At 49.8% G+C, this 19,277-nt stretch overlaps 1 protein-coding gene across 1 annotated transcript in view; it reads right to left on the reverse strand.

Moving 5' to 3' along the window:
* Positions 1–19,277, reverse strand: part of LOC134926769 (uncharacterized) — a 42,465-nt gene that overhangs the window by 3,180 nt on the left and 20,008 nt on the right. The window lies entirely within an intron of this gene.

Genomic DNA, 19,277 nt, shown 5'->3' on the forward strand with positions numbered 1-19,277 from the left:
CAAACAGTTACTGTATGCCTTTGGTATCCCAAGATACTCCGGTCCTTCTACCCTATACCCCGCCTCCATGCTCATGAATCCTCAGTTTTGTCAACAAGCTCAAGGCAGGAACAGGACATCAGAGGAGGAAACTGTGGCACACACGAGAACACGCGCTCTCTGATAAGAGTATGGAACCAGTGACCAAGAAGAGTAACCCATAGAACCTAGGTGCGCCAGGGTGGGTACCCTGTGGACCCTATGGACCTCAAAGAAAGCGTTAACAAAAGAAAAGTTTTACCATAACTCTCATTTTATTCTTCAGGATCCATACGGAGTCCACAGGAAATACCATGGGGATGTCCCAAAGCAGTTTTTAAAGGAAGGGCATGCTCCTGTGCGGACAGAAGAATCCGGCGCCCAAATGAAGAATTTTGGGAAATGATAAGGCTTAAAAGAAAAGTGTGGACAGAAGACCACACAGCAGCCTTGCATAATTGTTCTGCAGATGCTTCATAGCGTGTGCCCACGAGGGACCCACAAAGTGAGTAGAATGAACGGAGATAGTACTGGAAGGTCAGCCTGGGTGTACGCTTGTGATATGGTCATACAAATCCATATGGCCAGAGTCTGTTTATGGCTGGCCAACCCCTCTTATGAAAGCCATGGACGACAAAGAGAGATTCAGATTTCCAAAGAGAACCGGTACGATCCACATAGATCTGGAAAGCCCGAACCACATCAAGGGAAGCCTTTCCAGTCGAAAGGTTCAGAGACAGAAAGGCTGGTACCACAATTTGCTCCTAAGATGGAACCGGGAGATAATTGGGCTGAGCCCTGTCCGGATAAAAAAAAATAAGAAAGGGGGAGTGACAGGAGAGCGCTCCCAAATTGGATACTCTAGAAACTGATGCAATAGCCAGCAGGAAGACAGTTTTTCCCGATAGCCACTTCAGGTCCACTGATTCCAGACGTTCAAACGGAGGCTCCAGAAGGGCTGTGAGGACCATTGTTAAATTCCATGGAGCCACCAGAGGTACAAATGGAGGTTGAGCCTGGAGTATCCCCTTGAGAAAAGTACGAACATCCGGGAGAGGAGCAATTTTTAGTTGGAACTAAACAGACAGCGCAGAGACATGCACTTTCAACGCTGCCTGGTGGAGTCCTAGAGTTAGCCCAGCTTGGAGGAAAGCGAGAATCCTGGACACCCAAAAAACCTGTGAGTTATAGAGCCACATAGCGCATCACTGTAGGTATGTAGGCCATACCCGATAATAGATGTGGGCAGAGGCCTGCTTCCTCGCTTTAAGCATGGCATGGACAACCGACCAGGAGAATCCTTTCGCGCTTAGGATAGATGACTCAAGACACACAAGCTTAGTTCAGGTGTAGACAGGTGCCCTGAGACAGCCGATATGGTCGTTGGGGGAAGTGAAAATTGAGCCTCTACGGACAGGCTCTGTAGACCGTAAAATTAATGACGTCTGGGCCATGTAGGGGATATCAATATAATGGTGCCTTCTACTTGTTTGAACTTCCGAATAACCCGCGGAAGAAGAGAAACTGGAGGAAAGACATATGGCAGACGGAAGTTCCACCACATGGCCAAGGTGTCCATGAAGGCTGCTGCTGGATCATGTCTTGGACCTGTAGACTGGAACCTTGTGGTTGCGTCTGGAAGCCATGAGGCCAACATCCGGCTGACCCCACTTGTGTACCAAGAGTTGGAAAACCTCTCAGGTGTGTACATTGTGACGGCTGAGGAAATCTGCTTCCAGGTTTAGTACTCCTGGTATTAATACCGCCGATATGGCTGGATGGTGGCGTTCAGCCCACTGAAGAATGGGAGCCACTTCTTTCATTGCCAACCGATGGGTGCCTCCCTGATGGTTTTGGTAGAATACTGCTGTGGCGTTGTCAGACTAGATCTGCACAGGTTTGCCCTGAAGAATGTCCTGTGCCAGAATTAGTGCTCCGTAGACAGCTCATAACTCCAGGACGTTGATTGGTAAGCCAGTTTCTGCGTGGGGTCCAAAGGTCCTGTAAGGAGAATTGTCCAGTTACTGCGAACCATCTGCGGAGACTGGCATTCATGGTCAGCAGTACCCAATCCGGAATCTAGAAGGGCCGCCCCTTGTCCAGGTGCGTTGTCTGGAGCCACCAGGATAGAGACATTCGTACATCCGGAGAGAGGACCATCGTCTGGGACCTGATCCGATATGGTTGTCGTTTCATCCGGACAGGTGTTGTGGAAGCCAGGATTCCAGGACTAGCATGGTTGAGTATATGGACACACGGCGACTGCTGAGTAAGTGGCATATCTGTTGCTGTAACTTCGATATTTTGTCTGGGGTCAGGAAACGTCTCTGGACTCGAGATTCCAGGAGAGCTCCCAGATGTATCATGCATTCTGGAGGCGTGAGGGATGACTTCTTCCAGTTTATAAGCCAGCCATGTTATTTAGGAAGGTAATAGTCAGCTGGAGATGGTGGTGTAGGACCTCTGGGGAGTGCGCCAGGAGGAGCAGGTCATCCAGATGAAGAAAGTAATCTGACTACCTGATGACGCCTCCATAACCGTCATAATTTTGGGCGCAGTGAAAAGTCAAAAAGGCAATGCCTGGGGCGTGGCCTGGTCGTCTTGGAGAGAGGACGTGCTCTCCTCAGCTCCTGCACCCACAGGCCTTTTAAATTGCCTCTCTTCCTCCAGCATTGCACTGGGCTACCCCAGATTCTCGGCCGTGATCCCCTGTGTATATCTGTAGCTGCTGTGGGGGACCCGCGGAGTCGGGGAGTGCTTTTAAAGCACTCCTGCGGATTGCGGCCTCCCCCCCTACCTGAAGCCGGGGGCTCGAGTCTGGAGCCGGATGGGAGCGGCGGTCCAGGGCCGTGTCATCGCTGAGGCCCGCACCCTCCTACCCACCCGGCCTGCATCACCACCCGTCTATCCCTGGAGCCTGGGACCAGGGGCCGGCCAGCCAGCGGACGCTCCCTAGGGCCTGCGGTGTGGGCGGCGGTCGTCTGGCGGGAGGACGCCGGGAGCCGGGACACGGACGTGAAGGCCTGGAATTGACGGCGGTCGGCGGGGACCCTCATGGTAGGTGCGACACGCTGCGCCCCTGCCCCTGCATTGGGCCCCGGCGCTCAGGAGGCTCCCCTCGGCTCCCGGGGACTGCGGCCTTCTCCCCCGACCTGAAGCCGGGGCCTTGATTTTAGCGCTGGCCTGACCGAGAGCTCCGGACCCGGTCTGCGCTCGCGGGGGGCTCCCGCGGGTGCCCGACGGACCCCTCCTTCGTCCCCATATACCTGCTGATCACCCCGGCCCTCCTGCAGGACTCCGAAATAGCGCTGGGCCACCCAGCTGCTCCATCTGCAACACATTAACAGCGGCCATCTTGCAGGCCCCCGGACCCTGCTGCAGTCCTCCAAAGCCTGCATCATATACCATCTGGGGCCCATTGCCACTGCCGGCCGCGGACCCCCCCTCCCCCTGCTTTCTGGCCCCGGTACTGTCCTGGTCACTGGCTGGTCCGTGCCCGGGGCTTATCTCCGGGGCCCATCGGCGGGGGAGGCCCTCCACGAAACCCCGCCTCATACCACCCCCTGTCGGGGTCGGCGTGGACCCTTCGCCCGTCTGGGGCCCCCTGATCCTGCCCCGTCTGCTGTGCTGGGCTGACCACACCGCGGGAGGAGCATGAGGACCAGGACAATAGGGCGAGGAGAAACAACCTGAGGATCCGGTGTATCCCCGAGGAGGTCGAGACGGCCCACCTTGACCTCTACCTCAAGCACCTCTTCGCCCACCTGTCACCTGACACCCCAGAAGAACATCTGCTCCTGGACCGAGCGCATCGAGCCCTGCGTCCTCGCTCTCAGGACCCCTCCCAGCCAAGAGATGTCATCCTCCGACTGCACTACTTCACTGCAAAGGAGGCTGTCATGAGGGAGGCCCGACGACTGGGCTCTGTGACCTTCCAGATCTTCCAAGATTTATCCCCACTCACTCTGGCCAAACGCAGAGATTTCAAGCCCATCACTTCCCTGCTTTCCCGTCATAATATCAAATACCGCTGGGGTTTCCCTTTTCGTATCCTGGTGTGGCACCAAGGGAAGCTCCTCACGGCTCGGGATCTACCCGAGGCACAAAAGCTGCTCTCCAACCTGGGCATCCACACCGCTGAACAAGACGTCCACACTCAAGGCCTGCCACCGCGGCCGCAGCGGGACCCGCTTCAACCCCCCCGATCTGAGTGGCTCGTGGTCCCGGCCTCTGTGACCTCTCAGGCTCCGCCTCCTGTGCCCTGATGAACTCTTAGTTCTCTAATTCAATGTTTACTCTATACAGTTGGGCTGACCCTTCCTGGTTGCACTCCACTACCCCGGGAGCTGTTCCACTTTAGGCCCCTCGTATCCTGAATTCCCGGCCCCTTAGATACTTTATGACCCCTCTGTTGTTACCTCCTGCTGAAAAGTTATGCTGCTAAAATGTTAACCTGTTGAATCTAGACTTTTTGTTTTCTACCTACCCCCCCCCCCCCCCCCCCCCTCTCTCCCTTCCTTTCTGGAGCTGGCGCTCCACCTGTCTCTTGTCCCTGTCTTCTCTCCAATTTTTTTCTCCTCAGGCCTTCCCAGGGGTGGTCCGCCTCCTCTCCCTCGCTAAGTGGTTTGTGATCCGCTGTCCGGACCCCATGCTGCGCCCCCTTAGGGCTTCGAGCCCTCCTGCTGGCCTAGGTGCCCTCCTGACACCTAGTCTCCCTTTCCCCTGCCAGCACCACCGGTCCTGGCCCCTACTGCCGGATGACCAACCACCCTCCCTCCCTTCCCGGTCTCCTTTCCCTCCCTCTTTCTTCCTGACCACAATCTCCCTCGCTCTATATCCTTCTTCTTTTTCTTCCTCCCTCTTTCTTTTACTCTTAGTGCTCTTCGCCTTCTCTACCTTGCCTGCCTCTTCGCTGCTTGCCCATGGGTCTCCGGGTGCTATCTTTTAATGTGAAGGGCTTGAACAGCCCCCAAAAGAGAGGTAAGCTTTTCGCCTCCCTTAAATTTCACAAAGGTGACCTGGTCTTCCTACAGGAGACTCATTTCCTACATGACTCCCACCCTACGCTGCAGTGTAGGCCATACCCTGATTCCTTCCATGCCTGCGACCATTCGGCTAAGAAACGAGGGGTTGCAATCTTGTTTGCCCACCACCTCACCTTTGAGCTTTTAGACTCATATGCTGACAAAGACGGACGGTTCCTAGTCTTAGTGGGGAAACTGAATAACAAGATCTGTACTCTAGCTAACGTTTATGCCCCTAACCAAAGTCAGGAACGATTTTTTACAAAACTAGATAACCTCCTCACTCGAGTCCGCCAGGGCGACCTCATACTTGCTGGGGACTTTAACTCCGTTCTAAACCCTCAAATAGACCGCTCTCCCTCTCCCCCTACTGCTTCCTCGACAGACTCCCTTCGCTCCAGATCCCTCCTCAGTCTCATGCGATCCCAGCTTCTCTATGACTCCTGGAGGATAAAAGACTCCTCCGTTCGAGACTATACCTTCTACTCTGCCCCTCATAATTCCTACTCCCGCATTGACATGATCCTGCTCAGCCACGACCTCGCCTTAAATCTCTACGAAGCCCACATACACCCACTGGTCTGGTCCGATCATGCCCCTATCTCCTGTGATCTCTTAGGTCTGGCCTCACGCCCTCGCCCCATGACGTGGCACCTTAATGACTCTCTCCTCCACAACCAGGAGATATGTTCCCACCTCCGGGATACGATCTCCGACTACTTTTCCCTGAATGATACCCCTGATACTTCTAGGTCCACTCTCTGGTTGGCACACAAGGCGGTTCTTCGCGGACGTGTTATTAGCATAGCTTCAAAAGCTAAGAAACAATCTCTCACCCAGGTTAACAAACTCTCTATTAAACTCCACGCACTTGAGACTCAGCATAAGAAGTCCCCCGACCAAGCTGTCTTGTCTGAACTTCGTGCTGTTAAGGCGGAACTTGATCTCCTTCTCTCCGACCGGGTGGCTAGGTGTCTTAAGTGGCTCCGCCAATCCTTTTACGAGAAGGGAGACAAGGCGGACAAGATCCTAGCGGCACGACTCCGATCCACGAGAGACAAAACTAATATTGTCTCCATCAGAAACTCCCTCAACCGACTCGTCCAAGATCCCACAGCCATTAGAGCTGCCTTCCAATCCTACTATGCTGACCTATACAACCTCCCGCCCCCCTCACCTGGTCCCTCCCCTCTGCCCCATTCCGATCTAGTCTCTCACTTCCTTTCAGCTTCTAACCTACCTAGATTGCCTCAGGACGCCATGGACCATCTTAACAGTGAGATCTCGGTGGAAGAAATTGCTCAGACTATACTTATGCAAAAAGTTGGTAAATCCCCGGGCCCGGACGGGTTCACAGCTCTTTACTATAAAAAATTCTCTGCCCTTCTCGCCCCCCACCTGCAGTCACTGTTCAATAGGATTGTCCATGGCGACCCCTTCCCCCCTGAGATGCTGGAGGCTAGAATTGTGGTGATTCCTAAAGAGGGCAAGGATACCCTTAACTGCGCTATCTACCGCCCTATATCGCTCTTGAACCTGGACCTGAAAATTTTCGCTAAGATCCTGGCCAACCGTCTTAACCCATACCTCCCCTCTCTTGTCCATTACGACCAGGTGGGGTTTGTCCCGGGCCGTCAGGCGAGAGATAACACCAGGCGTGCTGTCGATCTTATACACATCTCGAACTCCAGGAGATCCCCCACCATCATGCTCTCCTTAGATGCTGAAAAGGCATTTGACGGATCTCCTGGGGTTTTCTGAGAGCCGCCCTGGAGGCCTATGGCTTGTCTGGTGGCTTCCTCACTGGCGTCCTGGCACTATACTCCGCCCCCTCTGCCACAGTTTTAATCAATGGTATCCCGTCAACCCCACTTAGCATCTCGAATGGGACACGTCAGGGTTGCCCCCTCTCACCACTAATATTCGCCCTTATTATTGAACCCCTTGCTTCTCAAATTAGAGCCCATCCAGATATACACGGAGTACAAGTAGGCCACACCGACCCTAAAATCTCCCTCTTCGCTGACGACATCCTACTCTCCCTGACCCAACCTCTCATCTCACTCCCAAACTTATTCTCACTCTTACACTCCTATAGCCTTATATCAGGATATAAGATCAACTGTTCCAAATCCGAGGCCATGCTGCTCCATGTCCCTCACCGAGAAGCTGAGTCTCTTCGCACTACCTTCAATTTTAAATGGCAACCCACAAAAATTAAATATTTGGGGATTTACCTGACCTCTCGCTATGATTCTCTCTTCCGGGAAAATTTTCCATCCCTTCTCACCAACACACTCGCTGACCTGACCTCCTGGAACAGTCTTTTCATTTCGTGGCTGGGCAGGATCATAGCGGTTAAAATGACCATAGTCCCCAAATGGCTTTATCTTTTCCAGACCCTCCCAGTGACAGTCCCGGCCTCCTTTCTTTGCACTATCCAACGGACCCTTGTGCGTTTTATTTGGAACCACCCGCATAGCCGCCAATACCCTAAAAAGGCCAACCTCCGCGGGAGGTAGGGGCCTTCCTGATATCACACATTACTACCTCGCCTCCCACTTATCCCACATTGTCACCTCTTATGCCCCTCCGGGATCTGTATCCTGGCTGGATATTGAGGCAGCCTTCATTGGCCTCTCGGACCTGACCCCCTTATGGGGCCTGCCCCCCACCTCCCGACCCCCAACCTCTAAACTACTCCCCACTATTAAACTTAACCTTAAAACTTGGGACTCCCTCTCCCTGAAGAAGGGTCTTACTACTACTCCCTCGCCCTTGACCCCTATCTGGCAGAATCCTATGTTTCCTCCTGGACTTTCAAAAGCGAGGTTCCGATTATGGATAAAGCTGGGCTTCAAATTCCCGACCAATTTTGCCGATCGGGGCCAATGGCTGTCCCTACCTGACCTTCAACAAAAGATCCCTTCACACCCACTTAACCCCTTCCAATTTTTACAAATACGCCACTTCCTAGGCTCCCTCCCCTCCTCCGCCTTGCTCCGCGCCCTCACCCCTTTTGAAAGCTTATGTATTAACTCCCATCTATCCAAAGGCCTAATCTCCCAACTCTACTCCCTTTTACTAGCTTCCTCCCTTCCCCCTTCCCGGCCCCATGAGCTCGCATGGGAACGTGATCTTGGACCCCCACCGGAGAGTGGGGACTGGGAGGACATGAGACTGGGGATTGCTAAATCCTCTATCGCTACTGCCTTCAAAGAAACAGCCTACAAAGTATACTACCGCTGGTACTACACCCCCGACCGACTTAACAAATTCTTTCCATCCTCCTCCCCTAATTGCTGGAGGAACTGCGGGGCCAGGGGCACTATGCTCCACATATGGTGGACCTGCCCGTCCATCGCTCCCTTTTGGGACCTAGTCCATTCCCTCCTCAACTCGCTTTTGGATGCTCCTGTGCCGAAAGATCCCTGGATCTTTTTGCTATGTCTCCCTCCCCCGTTACTTAATAAATTCTCCCAGAAGCTGACCACACACATCCTGACGGCGGCAAAGTCGCTGATAGCTCTTAATTGGAAGTACCCCTCGCCACCCTCTCTCCAGTCCCTTAAAACCAAAATTTGGCACATAGCCTCAATGGAAAAGATTACATACTATCTCCACGACCGGGGCCACGTCTTTGAGCAGGTCTGGGCCTCCTGGCTCGCTGCTGAACGTAGAGCCTCAGCCTCCCACCCTTGCCCCTAACTTACTCCGCAGACCCATGGGCACTACCTTTTGCTCCCCCCCTCTGTTTTCCTCCCCCTCCTTTCTTCTCTCTCACTCTTTTCCCCTCTTTCCCTTTTTCCACTCTTTTTTTTTGTCTCCCCCTCGACCCCCTTCTCACTCTTTTTCTTAATCCTACCATCTCCAGGATATACACTGCGCACAGATTATACTGTGGTTCCACCCCTCTCCCCCTTTCCATTTCTCCCTCCCCCCCCCCTGAACTTTATACTTGAATGTTACTGTTCTTTCTTTTTTGACTAACTTTGATGTTTACCTGAAAATTTGTGGTTTATGCTGGACGTTGGTCCTGTTGGCCTCCGGTCCCTTGTGCTCATGTAATGTTTCTATACTATGCTTAACCACGTATAAATAAAGAATTTGGTAAAGTTGGTAAAGAATAGCAAAACTGTAGGAATTGTTGATCAGAAGGTGATATACGAACATGCAGGTAAGCATCCAGGATGTCCAGAGACACCATTAAATCCCTCGGCTCCATTGCTAGAACAATGGAATGTAGGTTTCTATACAGATCTTAGGTACTCTGACAAATTTGTTGAGAGATTTGAGGTTTAGGATAGGTCAATGAAACCCAATGGGTTTCTGCACCAGAACTAGTGTTCAATAGAACCCGGTCCCACGTTGTGATCATGGTACTGGTACTATCGCTCCTGATTGCAGGAGGGATTGAATAACCTTCTGTAAAAGAACTGTTGAGGAAACAGTCTCCTGAATGAGACCGCATACCCATGAGAGACCACTTCTTGTATCCACCCAGGCAGAGCTGGCCCTAACCAATATGATGCCCTAGGCAAGATTTTAGCTGCCCCCTAGCACCAGCACCAGTTTCGCCTCTGATCCTGCACCACTTTCCCAGCACCATCACCCCTCACCCATAGCAGTCCTCATTTTGGTGTTCCTACCTCCTATATTTTAAATAGGAACAGTGCACACATTCGGCGCACAGCCCGAAAAGGGGTGTGTCCTTGCTGGGAAGGGGTATGGCCATACAATATTACCACCAATTCAAATTATGCCACACAGCACTGCAACTTTATTCACATTTTATCATGCGATAGTGTCCCTAATTCACGTTACATCACACAGTAGTACTACTTTACCTTATAAACATTACTCCTCACAGTAGTTACACTTATTCACATTACATCACACTGAATTGCTCCTTATTCACATTACACCACACCATATTGCTCTATATTCACATTAGACCACAGAGTAGTGCCCTTTCTATACATTACGCCTCATAGTAGAGCACCTTATACACATAATGCCACACAGTAATGCATTTATACACATACCACACAATAATGCCCGTTACACATATGACACACATTATTAATGTCCTTATAAACATAATGTGCCTTACACATTATGCCAACCTTTATTAATGCCCTTATACACATACTGTCCCTTTCACATATGCCGCACATTATTAGTGCACTTATGCACATGATGACACACACAGTGCCCCTTACACATTTGCCGCACATTATTAATGCATTTATACACATGAAACACATAATGCCCCTTACACATATGCGAAACACTGCTGCACAACCAACCTACCCGCACACAGCACTCACATGGCCGCTAACACTGTGACCTCTGACTCTGCTTGGATACAGATGTGTCCTCTTACATCTTGCCTCAATACACCATGCAGCAGGAGATGCCTGGCGCAAGACAGCTGGCAGCTCTGCTAACGTCGGGCGCCTTTTTTTATGCGTCTTATTTGCATTACTATGTGGCTAGGATGCACAATCAGCTTCTGTTAATTAAAATGATATGCGGCACACCTATATTCTGTGTGCGACTGTATCTGCATATGAAATGCTACGTTACACTGATTTCCAAGAATACACTGTGACGTACCATTTCGTATGCAGCCGTAGTCACAAACAGAATATAGGCATGCTGCATATCATTTTAATCAGCAGAATCTACTTGTGCCCCTAGGCATACCAAGTGCCCTAGGCATTTGCCTAGTTTGCCTATGCCTAGGGCCGGCTCTGCACCGAGGCATCTATTGTGGTATGGCGACAGGCGTGTGCAAATTGGAGAAGTCGGTCTCCCACCCTGGGATCTCCGAGGAGGAGGCCCGCCCTGTCAAGCTGCGGGCTTGCCGTCGCGTTTTGTTTTGGGACTGCCTTGCAGCCCATACCTACTTTGACCTGGGTTTTGTAGATTTAGTACATGTTTGTTTAGGAAATTATTGGCCTTTAGCTTTGCCTTCTGGGTGAAAGTCACAAAAAGTGGAGGTCCAAACATGTGGCATAGGGACCGAGGGCATGAAAGCCGTTTTAGCTTCCACAGGTGACGCTACTATTTTATCCAATTCTGCTTCAAACAGGATATCCCATGTGAAAGGTAAAAATTCTAAGGTCTTCTTATAATCCATATGCACTTTCCATGAGCGTTGAACCAGCACTGATGTAGCCTAGGCTTTTGAGGCCAGGAGACCAGCGTCCAAAACTGCTTCACCTAAGTAAGAGGCAGCTTCTCTGATTTTTGCAATGTATGACAGACTTTCTTGAGAAATGTCTGAGGGAAGTTCATCTTCCAGAACATCAGCCCAGTGTTTAATCGCTTTGGACACCCTGGCGGCCGCCACAGTAGGCCTGGTGATAGCGCCTCTAAGGGAATAGATAGACTTGACACAGTGATCCATCCTCCAACATGTAGTTTCCTTTAAGGAAGACATTGAAGCAATAGGTAAAGTGAAAGATTTTTTTAGTAAACGTGCTACATGAGAATCCACCAGTGTGGGAGTTGCTGTAACAGGGTAGAAAGAAGTTAAACGCTTAGGTAGCAGAAACTTTTTTCCTGGAGTATTCCATGCTTCACGTCTTAGCTCCATAAAGGTGTTCAGACCAAGGAAACTCCGCTTTAAGCACCTTTTGGCGCTTAATAAGCTGCAAGGTTTTTAGTTCAGGAGCAGGTTCGTCTTCCTCAATTTTCAGGATAGATTTGACCATTACCACAAGTGCAAACACATCCAGAGCAGAGTGAGCCTTCTCCCTCCCTGAGGGGAGCTCCGTGAGTGAGACATCAGTTCCCCTTCCTCACCAGATGATGCCTCAGAATCTGTGATTGGTGTAGATCGTAGAGAAAGAGACAGTGCGCCTAACAGCACTAAAGGGCAAAGGCCTGCCATTTTGTAACAGCTGGTGGTAAGCCACAGAGGTTTGCTTTAGGCTCTGTACCGAAGTAGAGAGCACGTCCACCTGAGGGGGGATTCATGGTTGTGACTGGTATAAGCAGAGACATGGCTGTGACTGATATAGCAGTATGTACCTGCTGAGGAATTCCCACAGGGAGAGTAACTGCAGGCATTGCCAGGCGATCAGCTATCTGACACAGTAACTGAGAAAAAGAAGCCCATGGTGGTTCCTGCCCAGAGACTGAAGGTCTTGGTTGGTTTGGTGCTGGCTGGTTAAGTGGGATATAACAGACAACACATAACTTGTCCTGTATACTGTCCTGAGGTGACAGACCTGCTGAAGGAGACTTACATGAAGTTAATAGAGGTGCCTCAGCCTCTTTGCAGCCATTGCCTCTGCCGGACATGGCTGCGGGGGAATGTGCGCACACAATATTGTAATTGGCAGCAAGATTTAATGTTACTAACTTCATCAGCCCAAGGGCTGAGAGAAAATGTAGAACCCTTTGACACCTGGATTAAGGCTAACAGGGTAGAAAGATAGGGATAGTTATGTGCTGACAGAAGAAAAGAAAACAGACAGCAGAGCTAGCACAAGTCACATACGATGCAGAATACAATACAAATGCAATTTAAGTATAATACAATGGGCACTAAATTAACTACTCAGCAGTATTAGTTGGTAGGATATACTGTAAGTGCTGTACAATACATAGTACATAGTAACTAAGGTTGAAAAAAGACAATTGTCCATCGAGTATAACCTGGCTCCTTGGAGAGGTATACAGGGAGACTGGACCCAGCGTTCCCGGAGACCTGCTTGCTGCACTGAAAATGGCTGCCTCTGATCTCAGAAGTGGAGGAGGGTGGAGGAAGAGTAGCTTAGCGGCGGTAAGGAAACAGTGGACTGGCACCCTGAGCTGGGGGAGGGGCCATAAGCAAAGGTCTGTCCTCCCCTATGAGAGTGTTACCCACTATGTACCTGGCCTTTTTAAGCCTGCGCCAGTATAATTCATGCCTTGGTGGTCTAGTGGAGTCCAGTGGATGAACCGGGTTCACACTGACATCTCCGGTCCTACTTCCGAGACTGGAGGCGGACTGCAATAAAGACGCAGGTTCCCCACCCCCCTTAGGGTCAGTGGTGCTAGCTGCGCTCCCTCGCCCCACCGGAAGTACCTGTCCAGCAGAAGTAGCAGTCCATAGGATTCCCTACAGCTGCTGCTCAAATGTCTTTTCATAAAGTCAAAATAAAATAAAACATAAAATTAAAGCTAAGCAGCCACCACTGTTCAAAGTTGCAGCTCCTGCTAGCACCAAAACGAAACTGAGGATGCCTGAGCATGGAGGCTGTGTATAGAGGGGAAGGACCGGCGCATCTTGGGATATCATAAGTTTTATTGTTTGGTGCCTGGTCCGTCCGCCATCACCTACACCCCATGGTATTCCCTGTGGACTCCTCGTGGATCTCGAAGAAAAACAATATTATTCAACAAGGACATATATTGCACATTCCTACACTTCCCTGAACCACTTGTAAAACTCATATCGAACTAGTGTCAAATGCATTGTGTTTGACATTGTAACAGAAACAATACCAGTGTTTATGAGGCCTTTGGATTATTACTGTGTAAATAATAACCATTAATTATAACTGGGGAAGGATCTTTTGAAGTATCTTGTTTTGGAATCTTTGAAAAACAAAGTCAGATCTCAGGAACAGATGTGATCTAAAGTAATGTTACAAACCTCCAGTGATCAGACATATCTAAATCAAGAAGCAATGCAAGAAGTGGCTGTGACAGTGGGGAGCGGTCACATTGTAAAAAGGCTAACCACACTGATAGCAACAGGCAGGGTGTGGATCCTAGGGTCGACAGTAAGTAGATTGACATGGTCTCTAGGTCGACATGATTAAAAAAAAAAAATGTGTTGCTTTCTCCGTAGAGTGTCCGGGAACCCCAATTAGTGCACCGTGTCCCCTCGCATGGCTTCCTTCGCTCGCCATGCTTCAGGCAAGGTGTCTCGCTGCACTTGGCACAGGTTACTGTTCCCAATTGTAGTCCACGTGGATCGTAAAGCATGAAAACTTAAAAAAAATAGGGGGGGGGGGAAATAAGATTTTAAACCTACCGGTAAATCTTTTTCTCCTAGTCCGTAGAGGATGCTGGGGACTCCGTAAGGACCATGGGGCATAGACGGGCTCCGCAGGAGACATGGGCACTCTAAAGACTTTAGATGGGTGTGCACTGGCTCCTCCCTCTATGCCACTCCTCCAGACCTCAGTTAAAGAACTGTGCCCAGAGGAGACGGACAGTACGAGGAAAGGATTTTTGTTAATCTAAGGGCAAGATTCATACCAGCCCACACCATCCACACCGTACAACATGGAATATACGAACCAGTTAACAGTATGAAACAAAAACAGCATCAGCCAGAGACTGATCAAAACTGTAACATAACCCTTATGTAATCAATAACTATATACAAGCCTTGCAGAATTTAGTCCGCACTGGGACGGGCGCCCAGCATCCTCTACGGACTAGGAGAAAAAGATTTACTGGTAGGTTTAAAATCTTATTTTCTCTTACGTCCTAGAGGATGCTGGGGACTCCGTAAGGACCATGGGGATTATACCAAAGCTCCAGACCGGGCGGGAGAGTGCGGATGACTCTGCAGCACCGATTGAGCAATCAGGAAGGCACTCATCAGCCAAGGTATCAAACTTATAGAATTAGCAAAAGTGTTTGAACCCGACCAAGTAGCTGCTCGGCAAAGTTGTAATGCCGAGACACCTCGGGCAGCCGCCCAAGAAGAACCCACCTTCCTAGTGGAATGGGCCTTTACCGAATTTGGTAACGGCAATCCAGCCGTAGAATGAGCCTGCTGAATCGTGTTACAGATCCAGCGGGCAATAGTCTGCTTAGAAGCAGGAGTGCCAACCTTATTGGCTGCATACAGGACAAACAGTGCCTCCGTTTTCCTAACCCGAGCCGTCCTGGCTACATAAACTTTTAAGGCCCTGACTACATCAAGAGACTTGGAATCCTCCAAGTCACCCGTAGCCACAGGCACCACAATAGGTTGGTTCATATGAAATGATGAAACCACCTTAGGCAGAAATTTAGGACGAGTCCTCAACTCTGCTCTATCCACATGGAAAATCAGATAGGGGCTTTTGTGAGACAAAGCCGCCAATTCGGACACCCGCCTCGCAGATGCCAAGGCTAACAACATGAAAAACAGACAAAAAGAATGCTCTGCGCTCCAAAAATCACTCAAGATTAGTTAATTGATCAATTAAATGCAGTCTAGCAGGGAGAATAATTGACTCAATGAAGCTCAACTTTTGAAAAAAGATTATTTTATATCAAAAAATGTTAGTAGTTAACAAAGACACATAAGACAAACAAACAATTAATATATGTAGCAGTTTAAAAAGGTCAGAGGTTTCTACCTCTTGCATACACAAATAGATAGAAACACTGTATCTGTGTTTATGAACGTGCTGGTTAATCTAAATAAAGAATTTTTAACCATGAGAGAAAAGCTCTCCATAAATAAAATGTCAATTGATTTTAACACTGGCGTCCCAGTGTAATATCATAAGTAATGTCCACAGATGGCTCCACAATAACTAATAAATTATTAGAGGCATACAAGCAATAATAATTACCCCCGTGCTGGTTCCTAGAATTTACTACAGGGTCCTGTGTGCATTTGCACGAGGTAAATAAAGAAATTTTGGTTGATGCCTCAGTGACAGTTGAAAAGCAGACCCGCTGATAATCCAAAATCTCCGTCAAAGCAGCCGTCAGATGACCACAAGATAACACTGCATGGAGAGCCTCACAGCAGAGGACGTAATCAGTTTGGCTAGCGGTAGCGGTGAGAAACGGCAAAGCTGCAATTAGCCAGTGCTGTATTGGCCACACAGCGGGAGTCCGTTCGTGTTCGGCTGACCGCAGCGGTATCCAGGTGTAATAGTGCCGCAAATGGCTGGAGTGCTTATACCTCACAGCGGAGGTTTGGTTCCGAAAGGTCAATGGGCTGCAGTGTGGATAAAGGACGGAGTGCAGAAGCCAAGATAATGGAGAGCCAATCTGTGAAGTAGCAAATATCCACTAAACTGAACTCGTAGAAAGGGGCGCCCCTAGAAACCTCTGACCTTTTTAAACTGCTACATATATTAATTGTTTGTTTGTCTTATGTGTCTTTGTTAACTACTAACATTTTTTGATATGATAAAATAATCTTTTTTCAAAAGTTGAGCTTCATTGAGTCAATTATTCTCCCTGCTAGACTGCATTTAATTGATCAATTAACTAATCTTGAGTGATTTTTGGAGCGCAGAGCATTCTTTTTGTCTGTTTTTCAATTTGTATTTCAGCCTAGCCAGCTGTTTTGCTCAGCAGCCCCATTATTACGGTTCTTTATACTGGACTATTAGTTGGTAAATTTATCAAAATATATATAGCGCACTTCCGGTGGGCGGGCCATCCAGCATGGCTGCTTTTTAGCTGGGCTCCGGCTTGCAGGTTGGAAATCCACTAACATCCCCTGCTATCCGCCCTCTATTCTCCTGAGAGACCCTCTATACCAACCCCTACATCATAGGGAGCCTGGAGATACCCTGCAAGGGTAGGAGCGTGATTGTGTGCCCCCCGAAGTTTGGCCCTCAAGGAGACGGCCTGCATGACCGCCGGCGTGGGTTCTGGCGCGAAGAATGGAGGCCTGGTAATACCCATCCCCTGCCGCTCACGCGGGGATTTCCCATTACCTGCGGCCCTTTGGTGGTGACCAATCCGTGTTGGGAAGGTGCGAAGGCTCCGTGTCCGGCTGGCAGCCCGGCGGCTTCTGCTCCCTGGTACTCGGCTGCCCCTGGACGCTTGTAAAGACTCCCGCGGCGGGCTGCGGTGTAGCGCTGCACCGGCGGCGATCTCTGGAGCGGTGTACCTGGCCTGGCTCCCCCCCCGCTTCTGCTCCCAAGGCTGTGCGGCAGTGTCTGGGGACGGGACCGAACGGCGGGACGTGGTTTGGCTGACGGCGGTGGGGCGCTGAGACGAGGACGGCCCCTGGAGCGGAGGACGCTGACCTGGCTCCCCCCTGCTTCTACGTCTGTGCTGCAGTGTCCGGAGGAGAGACTGGGCGACGCGGCGGTGATCGGCTGCCGTGACGGGCGCTGGCGGAGCGGCGACGGAGGATCCCGGGAGGTACTTGTCGACACGGGTGAGGTGAGAGCCTGCTGAACCGAGGCCGATTGTTACCTGGGGGGTGGCCGCTGCTACCCTCGGCGCCCGGGGTGTTGCGATTCCTCTTCAGCCCTCTGAACCTGGTGCCCGGGTTTGGACACCCGGATTACTGTGCCCTTGTACATTGCAGCGGCGGTGAGTGCTGAGGTGAGCCCTGTGCCTGCTCGATTGAACCCTTCGAGTGTGGCTAGACTAAGGGGCTGGGAACTGTCTTTGGGTACCCGCTGGCATAGTGAACATCACTCTGGAGGATAGTGGCGGTTTGGGGTCCTGCCTGTCGCTGACCACTGGCTGCGTGGTCCTACTACCCGGGACCGCATCTTTACATGAGAGACTTATACAGCCCCCTTGTACACTGCTTGACACCTGCCTGATGTGTGCTCAGTCTCTCCTTCTTGCTTAGGCCCTTTTGTCTTAAGGTGTGGGAACCCAGGCCTCTCTCTTACTCTTCCTTCTGTATCTTGCTGGATTCTCCCCTTTTATTTCTTTCCTTTTTTCTTTCCCTATCTACCCACCATTAATACTGTAATTATTAGTAATGTTGGAAGCTGCCTCATGCGACACTGGTAAATGAGTTTATTGAAATCTCTTTAGCCCCTGTGCAGGAAATTCTGAGGTTATATCGCCACCTGGTGGCTACCTAGTTTTAACATTTAATTGGCTATATTAATCCACTGTTACCTTTTACAAAGCCTTTTTACTGGGGCAATTTATAATTTCTCTCCTAATATTTGTCGCACAGTTGTTTTGCCCTGACATAGGCTTCAACCCGGAGGCTTTAGGGTGCAATGCCTCTGCACTACCATTATCTGTACAATATGTGAGTTAATGTCTAGTTAAATTTTGTTTTTGTTTCCTTGCTGAGTAGCACTGACATATCTTCTGACTCAGGCCCTTACGTGAGGTGTTTTATTATCATATACTACAGTGTGTTTGTATAAGAGTCCCCAGCTTCTTGCACATCGTGGTCTATGGACCGGGGGATGGACAAATACGTCCATAAAACTCCAGCGGTTAGATCAGGCATTCCCAACCACGGTCCTCAAGGCACACCAACAGTGCAGGTTTTAGTGATATCCAAACTGCAGCACAGATGGTTAAATCAAAATAACTGAGCTACTAATTAAGTCACCTGTGATGTAGCCTGGATATCACTAAAACCTGCACTGTTAGTGTGCCTTGAGGACCGTGGTTGGGAATGCCTGGGTTAGATCCTCCCAATCCTCAGTCGCTACAAGAATGAGTAAGAACAAGAACACGGCGGGGAAACCTAACCCCCCCCCCCTCCCCCGGAGGCAGGGAATTCCCGAGACCAAACTCAGGAGGTGGAGGTGCTGCCTGATCAGCCCTCGTTAATGCATATGGCCCAAGAGCTCTCTCGGCTTCTCATGCCCCAAATTGACAAGAAACTTGAAAATATCCCTTTAATTGACAAAAGGCTTGAACAGATACAGACACTACTTGATTCGACACTTGCGAAAATTGACCATAACACCTCACAGATCACCTCATTAGAACAGCGGGTTAGTGATGGGGAAGATCAGATACACACAATCCAGCGATCCACTGACACTTAAGATTCCTCTCTTAAAACCTTACAGGCAAAAATAGATGAGCTTGAAAACAGGGATAGGAGATCAAATCTACGCTTTGTGGGCATCCCCGAAACAGTTAAGAGACAGACAATTGTCAGATTTTATAACGACTGATATATTCCTGGCTTTGGAAATTACAGATGCCCCATTCTTATCACATATTGAAAGGGTGCATAGAATTGGTCCTGCTCGACCTGATGTTGAAGTGAAGCCGAGACCAGTTATTGCGAAATTCATGGACTTTCGTATGAAGGAACATGTATTGCGCTCTTATCGCAAACTCCCACAATTGGTCCAGTACTAGATATATTGTTGTTCTAAACTTTATGTCCTGAGTCAGTTTAATTTTCACATGAGAGAGACCTTTGGTCTCATTACATGCTACTCAGCTTGAATTTAAATGTTGCATTTACTTCTGATAGGTTTCTCGCCAGTGCTACCGGAGGGTTTAACACTTGCGTTGTTATTAGTTTGGCTTGGAAAA

The sequence above is a fragment of the Pseudophryne corroboree genome, chromosome 1 (genome assembly GCF_028390025.1).
Source record: "Pseudophryne corroboree isolate aPseCor3 chromosome 1, aPseCor3.hap2, whole genome shotgun sequence".
Lineage (NCBI taxonomy): Eukaryota > Metazoa > Chordata > Amphibia > Anura > Myobatrachidae > Pseudophryne > Pseudophryne corroboree.